The 25,592-nt window shown below is 36.5% G+C and overlaps 1 protein-coding gene across 2 annotated transcripts in view; it reads right to left on the reverse strand.

The window, feature by feature from the left end:
• The window catches only part of LOC105550445 (neural cell adhesion molecule L1-like protein), a 158,357-nt gene that overhangs the window by 82,838 nt on the left and 49,927 nt on the right, over window positions 1-25,592 (reverse strand). For both annotated transcript variants that reach the window (XR_001007718.1, XM_011995369.1), the window contains exon 2: window positions 12,370-12,449. The gene's annotated coding sequence lies outside the window, so the exon portion shown is untranslated. The remainder of the gene's footprint in view (window positions 1-12,369; window positions 12,450-25,592) is intronic.

The following is a 25,592-nucleotide window of genomic DNA, read 5'->3' on the forward strand; positions in this document are numbered from 1 at the left end:
CTCAGCATGATTGGCATTTGGGGCAAGATAGTTCTTTTTTTTCATTCAGCTGTCCTGAGTGTTGCAGAACATGTAGCAGCATCTTTGGCCTCTACTGTAGCGGCATCTTTGGCCTCAACTGACCAGGTGCAAGTCTCTTCCTCATTAGTGTTGACAGCCAAAAAATATTTCCAAATGTTACCAAATGCTCCTGAAAGGAAAAATCACTCCTGGTTGAAAACCACTACTCTAAGGCCTTCTTCTCTGGTCCAAACCAGAGGTGCTGAGTTGTACAACTCTAGATAATTATATTTATATTTATTCTAAGTTAAGTTACCACTTAGAGTGGCGCAATAGCTGTACATCACTCAGAAGGAGGAACTCTGCTTTACCATGCTATAAGTAAAAATTGTATGCTATGGTAATATACAATAATTTGGAGATTTCATGAAGTGCCAGAATATAGACTACCTATCATAGTTGTATTATATTTTAAAATTTCATTTATCAGTATTGTTTCGCTTTCATGTTTCATCTCTTTGTCAGGTACACTTATGGATACACAGAGGTATGAAACCTCCTTACTTTGCTTAGAATATCTAAGTTCTAGCTCTAAGCAGAACTTAAAGTGAAGAAGTAAAGGCATTATTGATGGGTGCTGTAGATAATTATAGGTAACTCACTATTCTTTGGGGAATGGGAACATGAATTCCAGGAATTTTAGAAAGTTGAAAGTGTGGAAGTATGCAAGGTAAGAGATACCCTGAATCCATAGACACCTTCCTTTTAGATAGTGTAACAGACAGATGGTTCACAACCCTAGTTGTCTTACAGGACCATGGGTAGACATTAAAGAGAGCAACTACCACAACAAATGAAACAGCTACTTGGGCTCCACCCACTGAGTTAGAGTATCTGTCCAGGGATCCTTAGATTTAAAATATGCTACAGGCAATGGTTATAGGCAGTCAAAGGTGAGAACTACTGTTCTAGGTTGTCAAGAAATACTAGGAAAAAAAGCTGTGCAAGAAAATAAAGCTTGAAGTACACATATGATCCATTTATCTTTATATTTTTCAGATTTTAGATACCAACTTGCTTCCATTGAGCACAGACACTTGCCCAAAATAGAATAAAAATCCTTAGCATTTAGACTTTTTCCCACACATACAGCAGTACAGTTTAGTGTATATGTATGTATACACACACACACACACACACACACACGCACGAAGACACCACCAGTTATCAAGCAAAAGGTTGTCAACAGTGCCTATCTGTGCCTCTCTGTGACTAGAAGTTACTGAATTCTAAGTTATTTGAATGATCTCTAATTGTAAGTCAATACAGCATAGAAATCATAATCACTTAAAATGTCTGGAAAGGTTTTAATGATCACATGAAACTCTAGGAAATCTTCCCTGTTGCCTTTGAATCCTAGCAGCTGGGACTCCAGTCATTTCAGTGGATTAAAAAAGAGACTTTTTAACTACAAACAACTGACTAACAGCATAACAATTCTAGCTCAAAACACCCTTTTGCCAGAATGCAACCACTTTTTGAGACTATAATTATATTAGGAAACCAGTGAGCAGGTTAATAATGAAAGGGTATATGAATAACATTCTGAAAGGAAAATTAATCTTTCAAGTCTTGAATTCAAATACAAATTCATGCAGTAGAAATGAGCCCCAAAATTCAGAACAATTGTAGCTAGAGATGGAGATAGGCAAATCCTGGTATCTGAGGAAAGGGTAGGGACAATAGGAAATACAATTTTGGCTTTTTTTGCACGATGGTAGGATTTGAATGCATCCCTTCGAAAATTCAAGTGTTGAAACTTAATGGTCAATGTAATAATATTAACTGGTGGGCCTTTAAGAGGTGAGTAGGTCAAAAGGGCTCCTCCCTCATGAATGGGATTAAGGCCCTCATAAAGGCCTTATAAGAGTCTTCATGCAGGATTTAGTTAGCTTGCCTTTCCACTTTTCACCATGTGAGGCATGGCTATCTCCACTCTGAAGGAAACATCACGAAGGCCCTCACAAGATGCTGATGCCTTGATGTTGCACTTCCCAACCTCCAGAACTGTGAGACATAAATTTCTGTTATCCACAAGATATCCAGTCTGTGGTATTCTATTATAGCAGCACAAAAGGACTAAGCCACGCAGCTTATAGGCCCTGCATAGTCTGATGTCTGCTGCCCTGACAGTTATCTCATCACCAGCTCCCTGTGCCCCAGCTAAAAAGCCTATCTTCAAGACACTAGAAAATACCTAGCCCTTTCTCAAATCATACCTTGGAACTATACTTCTCCCAGCTTCAATGGGTATCAGCCCATTTTACCTCCTTAGAGAGGCCATGTCACTAGCTTGGGCAGAGATATTTGAAAGTTACCATAGCAGGTTGGTTTCCCTGGGAAGAGGAGTCTTGTTTATTAGTGAGGGATGTGAGATCAATTTTTGGGAAGGGGGTACCCTACAGGGTGTTCTGAAGCAGGAATGATTCTAAGAGTTATCCTGAGCTGAGCTGATAATGTTGGGCCTTTATAGGCATTAGATGTGGGCTTCCCTGGAAAGGGGACATGACATTGTACAAAGGAGTACTCTCTTCCACTGAGGCAATCCCTAAAACAGAGCTGACATGTAAGTGCGAGCTACTGGACACACCCCAGCAGCTGGGGAAGCATCTGGTTCTCAAAGGTCGGTCTGAGCAGAGAACCAGGAGGTCACCAATTTGACTTTAGCTCATTGTCCCTCCATTTCTGCATTTGTGAAATGGAGATAGTACCATCAAGTTCAAAAGATATATCATATCTAACATGATGGCTAGCTCAGTGTAAGTTCTCAGTAAATATTAAATTTGTGTCCTTTTCCAGTCTATTCAGGAAAGAACACAGATGCAATTTTAATTCAGGAGCACTTTTAGAAAAGTGTTACTTTTTTTCTCTTTTTATCCATTTATTGCCCAATATTTACTGAGAACCTAGTAGGTGGTAGAGGTTTTCTAATAGCTGAAGAAAGAATGCTACAAGTTTTTGTTCAAATAGAGCTTACATTTTAGTAATTGGGAGAAAGAAAATAAACATATAAATCAATAAGTAATAAGATACTGTTGTGAGTAATACGTGTTAACTTGAAGAACAAAGAAATGTGTCTTTTAAGATGTTGTATTGTTGGATTACATTAGTGGGTTACAGGAACCCAAATCAAACTAAACTAACTTAAGTTATGGAACTGTATTGACCCACATGGAAAAACTACAGAAAAGGTGGAGAAGGAACCAACTACCAGGACCCCTGGATCCAGAAACCCAAACATCTCTGCTTATTCTTGTTTCTTTCTTGCTTATGTACTGGTATAGTTATCTGATACCAGCTCTGTTACTTCAGCATCAATTCAATAAATCCTTAGGGAAGAACTCTAAACAACCTAACTTACATTAACTGTCCCATCCTCTACAACTATGGTGCTAAGGGAGCATAATTGGTTCATAGTGAGATATGTCACGGCCATGGCTAGGACAATAAAAGTATTGTTAATACTAATATTGAGCTTTTACCATGTATAAAATGCAGTACAATTAGAGAAATGTGTCTATTAAAAATAAACTCTGTAAGTACTACTATCTCCTCTTTACTGATGAGAAATTAAGGCTCATTAAGATTAAGTAGCTTGCAAAAGCACACATTATTAGTAAGTATGGAAGGTCAAATTCAAGCCCACTTAAATCACCTCTCCAAAGCACATGTTCCTAACTACTAGGTAATTAGACCATGCTATGTTGATTTCTATACAGTTATATTATAGTAACTATAATTATTTAATTACCTTAATTAATCCATGCTGATCAGTCTTCCACCCAAAATGAAAGCATGATAATTGGACATTCACTAATGAAAAGCATATCTATACATAGGCTAACAAAATGGGAAGTATTATAAGAAACAAATGGAAGGGTAAATCAAAATAAAATACCATTGAATGCTATAATCATTGAGATCATTGAGGACAATCAGACCAGGAGGCATTTAACCAGATTTAATTCATGTCAGTACTCTTTCATTCGGTTGGGTAGGTTCTGTCTTACCTTGGAAAATCAGTAAGGCAATGCAAAATAAGAAGTTAGAAGATATGAGATATGAGATCTAATTTTCACTCGATAAATATACAATCAAACTTGAATAAGTCAATGGCCCAGTTTTCTCTCTTTTTTTTTTTTTGAGACAGAGTCTCGCTTAGTCGCCCAGGCTGGAGTGCAGTGGCGCGATCTCGGCTCACTGCAAGCTCCGCCTCCCGGGTTCACGCCATTCTCCTGCCTCAGCCTCCCGAGTAGTTGGGACTACAGGCGCCCGCCGCCTCGCCCGGCTAATTTTGTGTGTTTTTAGTAGAGACGGGGTTTCACCGTGTTAGCCAGGATGGTCTCGATCTCCTGACCTCGTGATCCTCCCACCTCGGCCTCCCAAAGTGCTGGGATTACAGGCGTGAGCCACCGCGCCCGGCCAATGGCCCAGTTTTCTAACCTGTAACGTAAGGACAATAGCACCTGGGCTGCCTATTTAATATATTCAATATGTGTTTCCTAAGGTAAAAATGAAGATAAATATGAAAGCACTTAAGAGTACTTATTATACAAACATAAGCGTGAGGTTGTAAAATACCAAAATAGAAATATATATGTATAATATATATATAATGTATATATAAAAAATATATGTGATATATATAATATATATAAAATAGATATATATCTGGATACTTTCTTAAATCTGTGGCTCTACAAAGAAAGATTAAATGTTTACCACAAATATAATCAAAAGCAGGCTTTGCATAGCTAAAGCAATAGTAATTTAAATAAAACATAAATAGAGTCAAGAAGAGGCTCCAATCAAACTAAATATTTTTATGTTTAAATAAGTAACAAGGTGTTAAAAATAGTTTTCCTTTTCTAGATTTAGAAATGTAATAAAATGTTACTTCAGTCACAAGAATCTTCAAAATATTATTTTATATTTTATAAGAAACAAGCAACACAATTTTCTGGTGGTCTCTAAGATTGTGGTTGTTGGAAAGTTTAACCTTATGGTTGGGTTATTATCATTTGATTTTGCAGTTCTTGTATTTCAATTTCCAACTCAGCTGGCTATATTTAGTTGAAAAACTGAATCTGTTTTAAACAGGACTGTAAAAATGTGACTATTACAAAAAGAATGATTTGAGAAACCAACCATAATGGGAAATTAAACTTCCCACTGAAACAATTTAAAGGCTTTTTAGCAGAAGAAATATGTGCTATAAAATTTAATCTAAGATAATAGAAACTTCTAAGTGTGGATTAAAGAAATATAAGTAAAATTGCTAAAGGGTGGAATTATGCCTCTTTTAAAAAGTCTGTTTTCCAAAAACAACACTTTTTCTAACTTTCCAGGATATAGGCTTCCCATGATATCTAGACTGAAATTTCCAGCTTTACATTTGCTTGGAAAATCGTGGAAATGTAGAGCTGAAAGAAATCTTGAAAGCATTTAATCCAACATCCCTCATTTTACCTCATTTTAAAGAAGTGTGAAGTTGAAACTCAAAGAGATAAAATGGTTTGCCTAAAATGACATTGCAAATCAACCCTATAATGATGACATTGACAACAAACATTACTTGAGATGATTATTATCTGAGATAAGGATTATGAGTCCACTTTACAGATTAGCAGCCTCAGGTTCAGAGAGGTTGACTAGTTTGTCCAAATCTTCAACCAAAAAGTTACTGAGTTAAAGTTGGAGCTCAGATTTTTCTGGACCTAAAGTCCATTCTCAGTAAATTATCTACAGCACTGTCTGTCCTCTGCCTGATAGGTGGACTAATTTTTCACCTCCCCAGCACAGATGGATTCCACATCTATTTCAAGAAAAATGAAAGCATTCTACTAAAGTTCCCAATCAAATGGATCATTCTAGTGTTACTTTCTGATTTAGTTTACTTCTCATCTCTGATCAGGCATTTGTTGCTCAGAGAAGCCTTCTCTGACCACCACAGGTCAAATCACCATGTTGTAGCACTTATTAGAGCAGCAATTTTACATTTGTTTGCATTATAACTTGAATAACATGTCTGTTTTATAAGAATATAAGCTTCGAGAGGTTAAGAACTGTGTCTCTCTTTGTTTGCTACTGTCTCTTCAACCCTGTGGCTCTTAACAGCCACACAAAAACAATTGTTAAATAAATGCCTTTGAAAATGCTTAATTCCTACAAACTAATAAGGCACCCTATAATTAGACAACTAGAAAGACATTTCATGAGACGATTACTTTCATTTTCACTGTCATTTTACACATGGCACAGGTTTAGAATGTCATAAAATATACAAAGCAAAATCATAGGAGAATATAATGTATAGGAACTGAAAGAGATCAGAACATGTCACCCCAAAATACGCCACTTTGGCATAAGGTTTACTTTGAGCTGAAGGCAGTCAGGAACAGCAAATACCGAAAGAGCTCTTTGCCTCCCCACTATATGCCTAAAAGGAGGACATGCATTTCCTTTCGTGAGGGTCTTCCCCTTCCCACTGCTGTACCAGGAGGACAATCACTATCACTGGAGATAGAAACTCAGTACTGAGACGGATCTGCACAGACAAATCTTACTAAAAATAACCCTAATCTTCCACTAGTTTTGCCCATATACTTAACTTCCCACAATTAACTGCTCCTAGAAGCCTAAATCTCTTTTCCTTTGTCTTGTCACTTCTACACAATTTATCACCCTTAGTTAAAATGATATACAAACCTGGTCTAATTGCTTTTTTGAGTTTTCACTTATTTACTATGACATCCTCTCTGCATGTAAAAATTAAATTACTAACATCAAATAAAATTTGTGGCTTGTAATCCTAGCAATTTGGGAGGCTGAGGCAGGAGAATTGCTTGTGCTCAGGATTTCAAGACCAGCCTGGGCAACATAGTGTGACCCCATTTCTATGGATATAAAAACTTAGCCAGGTATGGTGATGCATGCCTGTAGTCCCAGCTGCTCAAGAGGCTGAGGCAAGAGAATCATCTGAGCCTGGGAGATTAAGGCTGAAATGAGCTATGATTGCACCGCTACACTCCAACCTGGGTGACAGAGTGAGACTTGTCTCAAAAAAAAAAAACATGTTTTTTTCTCCTATCAGTCTGTCTTTTGTTAGTTTAATTCACAGTCCCCAGGTACAGATTCTAGAAGAATAGAGAAACAGGACTTTTTCCTCTCCATATAATATTCATACACAGTTAGGGAGCCAGCTATACTCACAATATGTACTGAAACAACAAAAATTACATAAGGCTTGATAAAACTGGTTAACAGGAAGTTAACAATTAGTATGTTAGCGTGGACTAAAGTCTGTGACCAACTTAAATTCAATAGGCAATAGTCTCTCAAATATACAATTATTTACCTGCTGTTTGCAGTTGTGAAGAGAATCTTAATGTATGCATTTGAAGGGCTACAAATAAAGGGAAGCAACTGCAGCAAAAGGCCCTGCCTAATAATGTCTGTTTGCAAATAAGTTACTTAAGCCAATAGTGCCAGTTTCTCACTCTTTCAAAGGTAGAACTCAAACATGCCATAATAAAATTCATTTTCATTTTTCGAATAATGCATGCTATCCTTAAGAAAGGTAGATTATATTGCACAGGGTTCTTAGTGAGCTTTGATATGTTTCTTCTTCTTTTTTCCCCCTTCTTCTCTCTGATTTTTTTCCCTCCTTTAGGGTGGGGATGTTGTGGTAAGTGTGAAGTCACTAATCTTCGATCTTTGTGCATGAGGCTTCCTTCCACTGCAAATCAATTATGACAGACTAAATTAGCCTTTGATCGGAGGCTCTGATTTACTTTTTAATTCCCTGCTTCATCACTAGGATCTGAGATGTGTCTGCTCTTTGCCCTCCGCAGTTGTGTTGGTGATAATAGTGATATATTTCTCTGATTTCCTTTCCAAGGCCTTAAATATCTGCACACGTGTGCAGTCCAATAAAATCCACTGTTTAGAAGAGATGTCTGTGATTTGTGTCAATGTCTTACATGATATTTTTCTCCAACAAGAATTGCCTTAGGGCAAAAGTAGCATTTTCTTGAGGAAACACAATTTTCTCCTTTCATTGGATTTTGCTCTAAGTTATTTGTTTGGTTGTGCTACATATTTTCATGGACGTTTTATATGTGCAGTCTGTCATGTTGCTACTCGAACAGTCCTTTTAAATGTCAATATAAGATTAAAAGTGTCTGCTTATTAAAGAGATCACCCAAGTTTTGCTGAGTTTCAGTATCTTTTATTCTTTAATAATTTAATGGTCATTATGGTCAGTCTTTTATCTGCAATGCAATAGCAACTGAGCAACTGTTTTCTTTTTGATGAAATGAATCTGCCTTCTAAATTTGCAAAGAAAGAAAAAAATTAACTTAAAAAAAGGCTATGAAGACTGAGCTTGAGCCTATTAAAACCTTACAAACAAAAACAAAGAGGGACAGAGGAAACTTTTGGAAGTAATAAATACATGTATTACCTTCACTGCCGTGACAGTCTCATGAGTTCTTGGAAATGTCCAAACTCATCAAATTGTACACATTAAATATGTCCTTTGTGTATCAGTTATACCTCAATAAAATTATTAATAAAAACCAATAGGCTGACAGTAACAACAAAAACCTGCAAAATGATCACAGGCCTATGCTTTAAAATGTAATTCTTCATATAGTACTCATTCTATAATCTTTTGATTTTGAGATGTAATTTTCCTAGTGACTTAAAATCTACCTGTAGCATTATAATGAGATATTTGTATACCTCAGCTTCCCTTTGGAGAACTTACTGAATTTCATGCCTTGGAAATTACATTTATTTGTGGACGTGATTTGAGTAAAAGCAACTTCAATAAGACTCCAGTTGAAACAAATGTATTTTTGGCACCTCAATACCAAAATTATGTATGCAATTTGGAGGTAATCCAAAGAACAGCCGAGAGAGGATGAAGGGAATGGGGTGTTTGGCTAAGGAAGAAATGTGAGGCTTCTGACTGTCCCCAGAGTGGGTGAACAACAATAAAGGAACATAACAGCCCATAAATATTTAAAAGATATAAACATCAAATATGGATAGGAATGATTAATTCTGGGACAAGGGCATGGAACTAGTTCGGATGCACTCATATCCTCGTATCAGGGGAAAGAAAAATAAAAAGGATATGGGTTAGCATCATTGTTGAGGAGCATAAAACTTTGATTATTTATGCACAATGTTCTAGCATCCAGTGGAATCTTTTATCATCTCTGAATGCATCTGAAGGGATGTTGAAAATCTATGTGTATTTATTTAACAGAGGTGAACTTCTTGACCAGGGTACCACTAGCTAGGTGGGGCCATCAGAGATCTGATAGTTAAGGGAACATTAAGACTCATCAGTAACCATGTTTAAGTGTTAATGGAAACTCTTAGCAAGACTGCCAAGATAACAGGATCCAGAGAGGCAATCTCAGAACTTCTCAGCACAGAAAGTGTCTAAGAAGTGATCTATCAGGAAAATCTTTCCCTCCTTCTCTTCCTCTCTTTCTTCCTCTTTCTCCCTACCTCTACACTTACAAAGCATCTAATACGCCCCAGGTTGTGTTCTCACAGGTAATGATGCAAATAAAAATTTAACTTGCCCTCAAAGATATGTTCACAAGACCATTGTGTAAATAATTAATTTCAACTGAGTGTGAAGCATGTAAATAGAGTTGGAAGGAGGCAGAGGTAAAATTAGTCAAGCAAATTGCATTTGTGCAGAATGTGCAGTTCATTGTCCTGAGAACGTTTAAAAAGGAGGATTTGGTTAATGGTGTCCTCCTCAGGGTACAGGAGCCAAATCCTGGTGTAACTAAGCATTTGAGTGGTCTCTGACAGTAGATTTGTGTATCACTGGAAAATAATCAATATCTTTATAAAAACTTCACAGACCACCAAGAGAAGGCAGCTATAACGTCTCATAGAATAGAACTTTACTAAGACTTAAATGAAAATACTATTCTCTCTTCTCTACCCTCTTTATGTCTTTGACATAAAATAAGTCATCCAAATCCATAAATCAGTATGAGATGCAGTATGTAGAGATAAGTACCATCAAGCAGTCTCAGCACATGTTTTATCATGATCTTCTGCAGCAAAAATGTAGTCTCTGCCATTCAACTATTTAAGCCTTCTGTTAAGATGCATGGATAACGTCACCTTTGAATAAATTATACATAGGTAGAGCAATAATTGAAATGTATATATAAATCTGTATTCATCTGATAGGTACAAACTCAATCTCATAAGATTTCTAACAGTTAAACTGCTTATTGTGCCCTAAGTTCAGATAAATTTGGGTGTTGAAACACATAAAAACAAAATTAGCATTCACATATTGTAATCTAATCAGAGCTTGAAGAGTATTTTACGCCATTGTTTTTAAATTCTTGAGAGGCTGGGTATTGTGGGAGGAAATTTCCAAAAGAGAGATTCTCAAAAGAAAATTGAAGATTAGGTAAATGCCTGTTCGTGTGGGGGTGTGGGTGTGGGTGTTTTATGACTATGATTCCACAAACCTTTCCTGAAACCTGACTGCTGATTTCCCTAGCACAATGAAAACTGATAGTAAGGGAACTTATTTTGTTGAATTAAATAATGATTTCATCAATCACCACGAAGAACACAAGAAATAAACATAATTCAATAAAATACAGGAAAGAATGCAGGGCTTTGAGCAAGAAGGGTGTTTTACAGGTTACCATCCATTTTCATGATGTCAAGAGACACAATTATTAATACATCATCATGACACAACCACAATTACGGTTCCTCACGGTAGTATGAAAATCTCTTTTTTAAAATTTAATACCCTGGGTATTATATTTTGTTCATTACTATCTCAGAAGATTTACCTATGTTTCTTATGAACTAGAAATTCATATAAAGTGAAATTATAAAAGGGTTTTCATGGAATAAATGTATCCCATACAATCATCATCAAAGGAACTGATTAAAGATTTTGGGAAGAGTTTTCTCTAACGATATTAGAATATACTTCAAACCATTTTTAATGTTACAAGAGACTTGAAGATGCCCTGTGGTGAGAAAGCCTGTATGGAGAACCCCTCTTGGGGAAAGTCCCAAAGCGAAGATCTAAAAATAGTGGAGAGCAAAACCACTCCAGTGGATGAGAGAAGAGAGCAAATGTTTTTCAAAGCACACAGTTTCCTCATAGACTGATTCTTGGTATAGCCTCCATTCATTTAGAAGACCACTGGGGGTTACCAGGAACCAGGTATGCTAACAATGACTCATAAAGTCAAGATGCTCTATCTCTTTCCACATTGTCTTCATTACTTTATATTTGTATTAAGGTCTCATTTGCAACAAATGCATAGAAAAAAATTGTTCATGCACCAAGTAACATCTTAATTCTTCTGGAGTGCATATTCTCTTAGTGACATAATGTGCTCTTGAGAAAGTAAGAAAATCACTCTTTCATCTTTGAGAAAAAAATTACTACTCATTTTTCTTTTACCTCCAATCATTTTGTCTTCAAAAACCAGTTGTGATACTAATTATTGGCACTTACTGAACCAAACACAATGGTATGGACCAAACCCAGTGTTAATACGCATTACCATAACAGTCTAATTTAAGCTGCACCTGTAGGCGGTTACAACTATTATTCCAGTTTTATGGTTTATAACATGGATCATAAAAATAGCTAAATAGCTTAACTAGAACTACATCACTCTGTATTTGGCCCTCCCTCCAACGTGGACTTTTCTCACTGTTCCAAACTCTTTGAAATTAGTTATAATTCAGGTTAGTGTTGCACAAAGAATTTGAAAAAACTCCAATCAAAGACTCAGGTCAGATTTCAAATGGATTCAAATTCAAGGAACAGTGACTGAAGCTGAAAGTCGTTCAGATTCTGAAGCATGAGCTCTGTTTACCCCCTGAAAATACAGGTTTTCTCATTGAAACTTCAAGCCTCCTTAGAAGTCAACCTTCTCAAATCCCAGTGACGAAACTATTTTTCTATTAAAAATTACATTTTGATAAATATTATACATATTCCACTTTTGACTATGCTAACAGGTCAGCCAACAAGAAAAATAACTTTAAGGTAAGGGTTTTGCTCTTTCAAAAAATAAGCCATCAATTTAATGCAACTCAAAAAAACAAAAAAACCTTCACTGTACGATATATCTGGTCCATATCTACGCTAAGAATGTAGTGAAGACGTAAGTTCTGCAACGTCTCCTTGTCTTTATTCTGTGTGACTCCTGCACTGTGTACTGCAATAATTAAATACAATCAAAAATGCGTAAAACAACTGATTAAGGAAAATACTCTTACCCGTAAATTAAGTTCCCCTTAGTTCCACTGTGATTTGTTTGCAATGTGAAGACAGGATTATGGTTTGCAGTTTACAGCACCTAGGGATAGATTAGAAAGTTGTAATTTTGGAAATAATTATCATTTAAGGAGTCACTTTTAAATTAATTTTTACATTTTCTCTTTAAAAAAACAGATTTAATTTTTCTTTCTCCCCACACCCCTCAAAATTTCCACTCAAATACCTAAGCAATAGTATTACTGTGTTGCTAAAAAACGGGTCCTGTGAATTTCTGTCAAGGAACAAAAGAAGCAGAGAGGGCAGGCATGCAAAAGGCAGCCACATAATTACATTTCTTATTGAAAACATTATCGAAGTATCTTCTGTCATGAATTCACGTATTTTGCAACAGACCACAATTGTAAGTATTTCTACAAAGCAGTTCTCCTGACCTGTTTGGCACAATAGCTACTTGCATCTGTCTGATGCTGTGACTAATCTGTCAAAACAAAATGATATAGACCATAACGAGGAGAGCTTTGTCAGGAAGCATTCAAAGATCAGACCTCTGAACTAAAGAGTGAACATAAGCCTTCAACTCAAGAGGTCATCTCTCACCCTGGTTTGCCAAGCCGCCTATCTCTTAAAACAACAACATGTGAAATGAGGGGACTGATTCAACCAATATATCCAATCCTTTTACTGTTCATTCCCAGATGTCTCAAGGATTGGCTCCCAATCTCAAAAAGATTGCTTAAGCTTGTTTTTGAATGCCATCCCATGAATACGCTTTTTAAAAACTAGATTTTCTATTAGGCATCAGAACAATCGGAATAAGTCAACATTTTTTTTTTTTTGCATACCAGCTGTCATAATTTAATGACTGAACATCATTTAGAAGAGCTAAATTCCATGTAATAATTCTGACTCATTCTGGTAGAAGTTACGGATTAAGGAGATTTATAAAACTACATCTTTGGCCCTAAGAAAAGGAAGATGGCTGAAAAATTCAAACAACTCATTTCCACTCTGTGTATTATTTGACAATCTCTTTGGCCTTATTCCAAAAGCTGTTGCCAAGAAGTTATAAACAGATTGCAATGCCTCCGGAGAGAACCTCACACCAATACACTGAGAAGAATTCCACCCTGGCAAGTATAAGAAAAGTCGTCACTGCTTTCCAGTTGACCAAGTGACACACTGCACAGACTGTGCCCTTAATACTTTTGTTTAGTAACCTCATTTCAGCCCCATAAGGCCTACTTCTGACACCATTATTATTACAAACAGAAATGTTTATGGATGACTAACCATGCACGAAACTGCGTTTAATATGGCTTCTAACCAATGGGTCCATGGTACACATTGTTTTAATATAATTGTGTTCCCTGACTTCTGCAGGCTAATAGAAGTTTACCTAAGTAGAATAATACAGAACCTGGCTCCCACTTTGTTGTGTGTAGCATCCTGTGTGTGTTACAACAGTCTCTCAGTGGGGAAAAGAAATAATGCAATGTTTGCATATGTTGATTCAAAATGAGATTTGCTGACCCTGCTGTTCCATTTGCTGAGGTGAATGTTAAGACTTAATCTAGAATGTTCTTTATCTCAGTGATAAAGAATGTCATGCATTCAGGATCTCCTACAGCCATGGTACCACTGTTATTGTTCTAACATTAGATCTGTCTAAGACATCTCTTCAAAATCCATCATGTCATGAAGCCACATCAGGTGGCTCTTCCCCAATGGGTCCCCATTTCTTACTGCTGTTAAGGACACTCATGACAACAGAGATCAGTACTTGTGCTGAATTACCCACCACACTCTCACTTAGGAATTTCAAGGCAGTTGTTTGGCATTAGGCATGGAAACTGTAGCTATAATCAAACTTATTTGTATGCTCACAGCAGCAGCCTTCGCCCACAGAGCTCTCATCTGCTTCCTTCAACTTTGGTTCAGAAGTCACCCACATTAATCATGTATGTAAGTTCCTTGCTACTAATCTAATCTTTCTCCCTCTCTTTCTCTCTCTCTCTCTCTCTCTCTCTCTCTGTGTGTGTGTGTGTGTGTGTTCTTAGTGTTTACTGTAAATGAAGAATTATCTCTGTAGTATTTTATTTTATTTTAATTTTTTTTTTTTTGAGATGGAGTCTCACTCTGTCACCCAGGCTGGAGTGCAGTGGCGCGATCTTGGCTCACTGCAAGCTCCACCTCCCTGGTTCACACCATTCTTCTGACTCAGCCTCCCAAGTAGCTGGGACTACAGGTACCCGCCACCATGCCTGGATAATTTTTTGTATTTTTAGTAGAGACAGGGTTTCACCATGTTAGCCAGGATGGTCTCGATATCCTGACCTCACGATCCACCCCACTCGGCCTCCCAAAATGCTGGGATTACGCGTGAGCCCCCATGTCTGGCCAGTCTCTGTATTATTAGGTTTTCTTTCATTCCTTCATGTTGTAGGTGCATGATCTCTGGAAAGAGGTACACAGACCATTCTTTAGAATGCAACAAGAAATATTGAAACATATATACATATATATATACACACACTCACATGTACTTATGATTTTCATCTCATTTTTAAACATTTCTCTCCTTTTACCGTTTTCTTATGATAAATTTTAGCATACTAGTGTCTCTACAATTCAGGATATACATATAGTGGAGGGATAGGCTCAAACATTATTAGATAAGGGTGTATACACAATATACTGCTATAATCTAAGAAAACATCTTTCTAATTTTTTTATATTAACATGACGTACAATCCTTTGAATTTATTTACTCTAGAAAGCGTTTACCCTTTCCCTCACCACCAATGACATAGATACTAACAACTTATTCTCTATTATTAGTGAAAAGTTGTGTGTTTTTTTCAAAATCCCTTAGTTTCTTTTACTTAGGAGATACAAATAAATATACCCACCAAATGTAAAAAGAATGGAGAAGAATATTAAAAAGAAAATATTAAAAAGAAAGTAATTTAAGGCAAAACAACCATTTGGGTCCTTATTGGTTGTTTGCTTCATTACTAAGATTTGAAAAGTATGACTGAAAGAAAACATAGTGTATGCACAATAAACTAGTTAAATTAAACTCTACTGACTTGCGGCAAAGTAAAAAAAAAAAAAAAAAAACAGAGAGGAGGAAGTGTACTGGAGTGTACTGGAAGGAGAAATAGAACTTGCTCAGGAGCAAGATACAGTAAAAACTGGGTTACGAGGATACACTCAGCAAATAACTTACCCATGGCTGGTGTAATATGGGAGCTGCGGATCAGTGGAAGTCAGGGTCACATGTTTTCTGAATATGAGCATGTTGTGACTCTGAAGTTATCAAATATTTGAAAGTAGTACTTTTCACACAACATAACCTCTACAGCAAACCTATGACTTCATTAGGTGCTCAGCAAAAGAAATGGTGATCTCTTGCCATGCTGGAAGAAAAGTTGGCTTCACGAGACATTTTGAGACATGTCATTTTATGACATAGCTCCTTTCTAAGCTATTTATAAGGTAAATTTCTCCTTATGCACTGAATTGACAGCAAATCATAAGTAATTTGAAACTCCATCTAGACAAAATTAACTAAAGGCCTAACAGCTGTAAATATTCCTATTTACTTTTATTCTGTATTCAGTATAAGAAATCTTGAGTTCCATAAGTGCATATATTAGCTGTACCAATGTCTCTGCCTGGCACCATAAAAAAATGTAATATATACTCTTTGGATAAGGCCATAATCACCAAAACAACATGGTACTTATATAAAACTAGGCACATAGACCAATGGAACAGAATAGAGAACCCAGAAATAAACCCAAATACAGCCAACTGATCTTCGACAAAGGAAACAAAAACATAAAGTGGGGAAAGGATACCCTATTCAACAAATGATGCTGGGATAATTGGCAAGTCACATGAAGGAGAATGAAACTGGATTATCATCTCTTACCTTATACAAAAATCAACTCGAGATGGATCAGGGACTTAAATAAATATAAGACCTGATCCTATAAAAATTCTAGAAGATAACATCAGAAAAACTCTTCTAAACATTGGCTTAGGCAAAGCCTTCATGACCAAGAATCCAAAAGCAAATGCAACAAAAACAAAGATAAATAGGTGGAACTTAATTAAAGAGCTTCTGCTCAGCAAAATAAACAGTCCGCAAAGTAAATAGACAACCCACAGAGTGGGAGAAAATCTTCACAATCTATATGTCCGACAAAGGACTGATATCCAGAATCTACAAGTAACTCAAAAAAATTAGCAGGACAAAACAAACAATCCCATCATAAAGTGAGCTAAGGACATGAATAGACAATTCTCAAAAGAAGATATACATATGGACAACAACATATGAAAAAAGTGCTCAACATCACTAATGATCAGGGAAATGTAAATCAAAACTACATCTTGATACACCACCTTACTCCTGCAAGAATGACCATAATGAAAAAATAAAAAAAAATAGTAGATGTTGGTGTGGATGCAATGAAAAGGGAGCACCTCTACACTGCTGGTGGGAATGTAAACTAGCACAACCACTGTGGAAAACAGCGTGGAGATCCCTTACAGAACTAAAAGTAGCTCTACATTTGATTCAGCAATCCCACTACTGGGTATCTACCCAGAGCAAAAGAGTCATTCCACGAAAAAGGTACTTGCACACCCATGTTTAGAGCAGCACAATTCGCAATTGCAAAAATGTGGAACCAGCCCAAATGCACATCAATCAACAAGTGAATAAGGAAATTGTGATAAATATATATGACGGAATACTACTCAGCCATAAAAAGGAACAAATTAACGGCATTTACAGCAACCTGGATGGAACTGGAGACTGTTACTCTAAGTGAAGTAACTCAGAAATGGAAAACCAAAAATCATATGTTCTCACTCTTAAGTGGGAGCTAAGCTATGAGCATGCAAAGGCGTAAGAATGATACATGGACTTTGGGGACTTGGGGAAAGGGTGGGGGGCGGTGAGAGATTAAAGACTACAAATTGGATTCATTGCATACTGTTTAGGTAATGGGTGCACCAAAATCTCACAAATCAGCATAAAAGACCTTACACAACCAAATACCACCTGTTTCCCAAAAGCCTATGAAAAAATAATTTTAAAATGTATATATATACTGTTTAGATGAATTAATGAATGAATGCATTAAAGCTACACATATCAATTAATAGTAGTATTCATAGTTCCTTCACCTTACAGTCACAGGTATGAATTTCATACTTTCATAGAGCAGGAGGGAGCACATTACCAGCACAGTGTCTGTCAAAAAAGATGCTACAGCAGAGAAAAAAGAGACAGAGAGACTGAAAATACAGCAAGTGTACACTTACTTGCTGTGTGATCTTAAAAGCTAATCATGTAGCCTTTAGATCTCCAATTGTCTCCTTGGTAAATAAGGGATGATAGCTATCTGTTTTGCAGAATGGCTTGGAGGAATAGTACTAACATGCAAAAATTGTTTAGCACAGGGCTGAGATCTAGCCGGTGCTCTGTGAAAAGCAAGGGGCAGCTGCAGTAGCAGCAGCCACATCATTGTCCTGATTGATGATGTCCAATGAAGCTGGGAGGGACACTTGAGATCAGTCTCCAGGTTCCCCCTACTTGAAAGTCCCCACTCAACTCAGCCATCAGGAGGAAATTACACAGTACCCTGCATGGTAGCATATGAACCTTGACAGCTGCTGTATAAGCCACATGTGTGAGCAGCTACATGCCTTATTCTCACAAGACAAAAAAAAAGGGATTTTTTTGTTTTCGTTTTTTTGTTTTTAGAAGTCTCGCTCTTGTCACCCAAGCTGGAGTGCAAAGGCACGATTTTGGCTCACTGCAACCTCAGCCTCGTGGGTTCAAGGGATTCTCCTGCCTCAGCCTCCTGAGTAGCTGGGATTACAGACAACTGCCACCACGTCCAGCTATTTTGTTTGCATTTTTAGTTGAGACTGGGTTTCACCATGTTAGCTAGGCTTGTCTCGAACTCCTGACCTCAGGTGATCCCAGAGTGTTGGGATTATAGGTGTGAGCCACTGCACCTGGCCAGAAAAGCGTTTCTTTACAATGTTTTATGCAAGACTTTTAGTTCCTTAAGTCGAGGCCCGGGAAAAGTGATCTTATTAATTTTTGCCTTCCTAGTACTCAAGCACAATGGCTGTCAGATTGCCAAATATTGGTTGCTTAATACACATACATTGACAAAAAATGCCTATTCTACATATATGTGTGTGCATTTGAGATCAAAACTGGCTATTTTTTAATTTTTTTCCTTTTAAAATGTATCTGATCTCAATTGATCTTTAAACACTGGAGATTTTGAGTGATTTTTTAAATTGCTAGAAAAGGCTGTGAGCACCTCAGCTTTTAGTCAATATTTAGGTCAATATTCTTAAGAAACTGGGATGGAAAACACGTTTTTTTTTTGGTCATCAACTAACATTTACCTGACGGGAATCAGCTCTTGATTCAAATCATGCAGGCCCAAACCCTCAAAATGTGTGCCAAAATGCTCAGTACAAATTTGAATGACGATATCTTTTAAAAAGGAAAATGATACATGAGGCACATAATATTCCCTAGGTTATAAGCTACTAGTACTGCAAAAATGAACACACAAACAAATTCTTCAATATGTCTAACATAAAATAATGTACAATAATGTAAAAACTAGAAGAAATATGATAAGCTGTTAATGTTTGCTTTTGGGAATTATTTATCAGCAAAACCTTATACAGGCAATGTGAAGATGTTCAATTTTTTTCTAAGAATACTTCTGAAAGAGCATTGTAAATGGAAATAGCCCCTATTTCTGATCACAAGTTTTAGCATTTCTTTACTAAATCACAGATATTGACTCCCTACTAAACATCATATGTGATTTTTTTTCTAATATCAGTTAAAGATATATTATATGTCAGACATCATATTTAACAATTTAGGTATAATCTCATGTAATACAAGTACCTCTAATTTGGGTACCACTAACTTTAATTTTACAGAAGATTAAATGAATTCAAATAAGTTAGGTATTATTTACAAAGTTACAATGAGAATAAATGTCAGCACCAAGATATGGACCTAATTTGTGCAACCTCAAGGCCTGTGCTGTTATTTACAGTAGACCCTCTTTCTTATTGCATCACTCATCTAAAGTACCTTGAGCATCTTTAAGAAAAGGAATCCAAAAGGATTATACCTCAGTCTTTTACTATTTTTAAGATATATTCAACTATCTAAAGGAGGCTGTATTTAGCCTCTTTTCACACTGCTACAAAGAACTTCCTGAGACTGGGTAATTTATAAAGAAAAGATGTTCAATTGACTCACAGTTCCGCATGACTGGGGAAGCCTCAGGAAACTTACAATCATGGCAGAAGGTGAAGGGAAAGCAAGGGATGTCTTGCATGGTGGCAGCAGAGACAGAGAGTGAGTGGGGAACTTCCACACACTTTTAAACCATCAGATCTTGTGAGACCTCACTGACTATCATGAGAACAGCATGGGGGAAACCAGCCCCATAAGCCAATTACCTCCTACCAGGTCTGTCCCCCAACACATGGGGATTACAATTTGAGATAAGATTTAGGTGAGAACACAGAGCCAAACCATATCAGAGGCTAACAGCGTAATAGAGTGATATCAGCAAAGAATATTCCAAGGCAAGTCAGAGGTCCTAACAAGTTTGATTCCTAGCTATGTCAGTAACACTCCCTATTAATGACATGTTTCCTAACTAACTGGGGCTTCAGAATCCTTATGCACAACATGAGAATTTTAACTGAATGCTATTTACAAGTTTTTTTTTTTTTTGCCTTAGAAGTCTATGTTTTTTTTTAAACTCTCTAATAATGGGACTGAAGGAGTTACAGAGAAAAGCACTATATTATTTAAGAGGCTGGGGCCATGGGACTCACACAGAGGAAGATTAAAAACATTAGAAATCTTTAGTGTGGAAAGATGAATACACAGAACTGATAGACTGAAGTAAAATCTTAAGGGACACAGAAAATGTGACTATCACTATGTTTTCTATAACCTTGGGCTGTCACAACTTGGAAGACAGGAGATCCTCCAGAAATAAACTGAGGGAAAATCATACACAATAGAATTATATTACTATAATAGATCATATATGTTAAAGAAATAAATAGCTTCCAAAAAAGGAGAGATGTAGTTTTGGCCAATGCAGGCAGAGTTTATTCATAGAAATGAGGGTATGCATTTCATCGCTACTGTCCAAAACATCATGGAGAACCAAGACACATTCTCAAGAACACTTCCCCACTTCCCTTCCCTATAGAAGGCTGACCCAGAAGGATCTGGGTCTGATTGATGATATCAATAACACTCAGACACTTGAGGGTTTTGATCCAGCTCCACCATGTAGCACACAACAGGTCATCAATAAATATTTTCTTGAATGAATGAATAAGCTCTGCCACTTACTAGCTGTGTCATTTTGGGAAAGTTAATTAACTCCTCTTTTTTCCGCAGTCAAATGTGGATATGACAAAGCTCCTGGGAAACCAGCTGTAGCTAATTCATCATAGCAGAGTACCAAGCAGGTGGAGCAGGGCCTGAGGCCAAAGGCTGCCATGCAAGGTCCAAATCTCTTACCATTCGTTCGCTAGTCTTCCCACCACGAATGCTGAGGCAGCCAAACAATCCTTGAGGCCGTGTTTCAAGCATGTCGCATAGTCAAACCTCAAAACTCAGATCCTGGCACCAATACCAAATCATGAAACTTAAAAGCCCCACCTGCCAGAGGCCAGACGCCCTCTTCTGGAGGTGTTAGTCCTCTGTTTCCCACCTTGGAGTATGATGGTAGAGGCATCTCTTGTTTTCTCACTACTATCAAAGATAGTATATCAAAAGAAATGTTTGAAACAGTCTTGAAAGCAATAAGCAAAAATGTCAATGTTTTAAGTTAAGAATAAATCAAATAGATAATCTTTTAGATCTCAAAGAGGACCCAGTTCCTACTTTATATTACTTTCTAATGCAGTTGGAGATGGCCTCCCCTGGAAGTAGAAGGTCACTAAAATTTGCGGTAGTAATTCTGCAAACCATTTATAGAGAAGCACTATGTTTTTCTATATAGTCCAAAATGTATGTGATGGTAGACTCAAATATCACCTTGAACTAATACCTGATCAAACCAGTTAATTGTGGGCAAGTTAATACCAATGTCAAGCTTCTTTGGTAATGATAATGGGATACACTTATACAGGGCTAACTATAGGCCAGGCACTGTCCTAATTGCTATACATTTTATTAACTCATTTTATCCTTACAAACCATGAGGGAGATACTGTTTTGCTTTTTTTAAATGTCCTCATTTAACAATGACCGAACTAAGGCATAAAGATGTTACATATTGCCTAATGTCACATGACCATTTCTCCAGGATGGAGTTTTATAATTTTGATAACCTTAAATATTGCTGTAGGTGTTACTGCAGCATCAGTACACCTTTAAAGCAAACTCTTGTTCTTTATGGCTGCAAGCTGAGTGACACAAATATTTTTAATAATGTTTAGAAAGCAGAATTGTAAATCATGAAGTCACATTGAAATATACATGAAAACTGCCTGGAAGTCTCTTAGGCTTATTTAGGTATGAAAAGATGTTAACATCACTATCATGAAGCCTTTCTGTCCCAGAGCATTGTACAAAGTGTCTCTGTCTATTCGTCCAATAACGTATTACTTGACTATTCTGTGTCTGGCACTACACTCAAGGCACATCCATGAATGGGGAGCCCTGTGTCCCCAAAATAGAAATTTGTCTAAACATAGACAATCTCAGGATATTACTGTTTCCTGCTTGAGCCATTATACCTGCTGCTTTGGACTGAGTATTTGCTCAAGTGGCTTTAAACCCCTAACCACCCTCTAAGATCCTTGCATCACCAGCATGGGGGCCTCAGAATCCCATCCTCTCCCAAAGTAAACCAAGAGCTAAACGTTCTGTTTTCCTTTAAATATCACTAATTTTCAGTGCTTGTCCACACTACGCAGCTATTTTCAGGGCTGTCTTTGTATTTTAGTCTTGATAACTACCTAAGGTCTCATGCTACAGTGAACCTTGGGAGGCAATAAATAATTTTCAAGTAGTTTCACTCTTTCACCAGCAGAAACTCGCTTTCTACCCATGAAGTCAGGTTGGGAAGGATTTGTAGGAGAAAGCAATTGATTAAGGTGGATAATTATGAGAGTTTTGTTTTATCATAAAAGTAACAAATGCTCACTCTAGATATTTGGTAAAATACAAATATATATGTATACATACATACACATATACATATATACACACACGTATACATAATAAAATGGACATCATCTATGAAATAATATTTTAGTGTATTTCCTTCCCCAATTTATATATTAATATTCAACCAGTGTTATAGCTACATTCATACACACACACATATACACACACATACAGATATGTGTATGAATATATTACACATGTAAAAATCATATGCTGTTTATCTCTACATAACATTATGAGCATTTTGACTTTTTAAAATATCCTAACATAGATTTTTATGTTCATGTGACCAGTATGCACAGATCTAGAAATCTAAGTTTGGATTAAGCATATTAATATATGCCCAAATACCAATGGAAAAATCTTTACTGAGTGTAATTTATAACAATAAAATCTTGCTAACAACCTGTGCCTAATCATAGAGAAATAATTAAATATGTAGAATATAGTTATGTATTAGAAAAGTTTATAATTTTAAAAAGTTGTGTTTTCAAAGAATATTGAATGCTGAGACTTTGTATACTATTAGGTGAAATAAAGCACTACAACATTTTATATAGGATGTGAGCTTCATTTTGCTCATACAAAAAAAATACTATCCATCAATGTCTACATGAGAAATAACATTGGAAAGAAAAATATCAAATTGCTACCATTGTTTATGGGAGGAAAGTGGTAAAGAGAGATTGAAGATGACTTAATTTAATAGATATATTTCTAATGATCATGCGTTACACTTTTTTTTTTTTTGCATCAAAATAAACATGCTAAGAAATAAAAACACTATTTTCTCCAAAGCCACATAGTTATTTGGTTAGGTAAGTAGACCAGTTTAGCAAGCTACAAAGGAAAGAATGGCATTCCTGTTGGGGTTGGGGGTTGGTGGTATACAAGAGCAAGAGAGGCAACTCAGAAGCCTTAAAGAGCAGGGCATTGTCAAGAAGATATATGAAATTTGGGAGGCTGAAGATGAGGTGTATGAGGGCAAGCAATAGATAATAAAAAGAGATGAGGCTGAAAAGTTGGATTGCACAGAATGTGAAGAGCCCTAGGTGTCAGGCTCAGATAATTAAACTTTATCTTGTAAAAGAAGACCATTGTGGATTTGTAGTAGGAAATGACAAGATCAGATTTATGTGTCAGGAAGATAACTCCAGTTTGGTATCTTTGTATTCTCAGATGTCTTTAAGGTTTCAAGGAGGCTGGATGTCTTGATTCATTATGAGAGAAAGAAAAAGAAAAAGAAAAAGAAAAAAAAAAACAGGAGGAAAGAAAGGACCAAACTGATTTTGCCAGAAATGGTTTGAGTCCAGCCCTAACCTTAGAGAACAAATTTTAACGGTTCTTTGGTTTCTTTTAGAAAAAGGTCTTTGAGTAGAGAAGGGAGTGGGGTAATGATAAAATTCTAGACTAAAACGTAAAGTTAAATGAACAGAACAGCACCATCTCAGGCACATACTAGTTAGCCATTGAGCCTGGAGTATGCCACAACCCCCCTGAATGTCTCTTTCTTCATTTTTTTTTTAAACTGGAGTTAACAACCCCTGATTCATTTCACTCACAGGGTGGCAATAAGAATATATAAATGGCAAACTGTGTAACACAGAAAATGTCTAACCTAATGATAATTATTATTTTATAGCTACTCATGAGCAAATAGAAACTTCGATCTGGAAAAAACATCTAAGTACAAACATCTAACTTATAAAACTGTGAAAATAAATAGCTAATCAGCAGAGCATAAATAAATGACTCTAATGACTTTTTAAAAAACCTAAAACTGTTACAAAGGGGCATAGTAAGATGTTTCAAAAATGAAGTAGGCTATAGTTATTGACAGGATCTAAATGTTACCTTAATTATTAAACTTCTAATTTACTATAACAATATGCTAATTATTGTAAAGTACAAGGGAGAAAAGGTACAAATTCAATGACAGTTCCCAAAATATTGTTAATAAAAATGAAATAAAAATAACTCAGTACAAAGAGCTCCAGGGACAGTGTACAAACACACTGATATACAAAAATAGTTGTGTCACTCAAAATACCAAATTAATAATGTGTAACAACACGCCAATGTACAGAATGAGATCATGATTCTCCTGTGCCTCCTCACAGTGAGGTCAGTAATGGTAGACACCAAAACCTTCTCATTTAAGGAGATGAATATATGAATTCTAAGCATAACGTCTGGTCAACCATCAGTTGTTGCCATGACTTGCATTCCTGCCGAATACTGACAAGTACATAAATCAAAAATAAGGAAATCCAGAGATATTTTTAACATGAGGAGAGTCAAAATATTGGAAACCATTCATTAAAATAAAATTTATGTTGGGCTAGGTAAGCTGAAAATATAGTTGAGTGTCACACCAAACACATTTAGAGGTTAAGAAATAAGGTCTAGGCCGGGTGCAGTAGTTCACTCCTATAATCCCAGCACTTTGAGAGGTCGAGGGGGGAGGATCACTTGAGGTTAGGAGTTTGAGACCAGTCTAGCCAACATGGTGAAACCCCATCTCTACTAAAAATACAAAAAATTAGCCAGGCATGGTTGTGGGCACCTGTAATCCCAGCTACTCAGGAGGATGAGGCAGGAGAATTGCTTGAACCCAGGAGGCAAAAGTTGCAATGAGCCAGGATTATGCCACTGCACTCCAGCCTGGATGACAGAATGAGACTCTGTCTCAAAAAAAAAAAAAAAAGAAGAAGAAATAAGGTTTTAAAACATATACTCCCAATTGAAAATTTCAATTAATATAAACTTCTTTTTTTATTAAAACCAACACTTAACAGAAAATATAGTTAATCCAGTCTTACTTTGCAAACTTTGAAACTTAGTTCGCCTATGGGCTAGGCCTGCTTCAGTTCTCTAGGAAATGGTACATATGCAATTATCTACTCAGTTCAAGCAGGAAGAGATAAAAGTGGCAGTGGTAATGATGAG

The sequence above is a fragment of the Mandrillus leucophaeus genome, unplaced genomic scaffold, assembly GCF_000951045.1.
Source record: "Mandrillus leucophaeus isolate KB7577 unplaced genomic scaffold, Mleu.le_1.0 Scaffold485, whole genome shotgun sequence".
NCBI lineage: Eukaryota > Metazoa > Chordata > Mammalia > Primates > Cercopithecidae > Mandrillus > Mandrillus leucophaeus.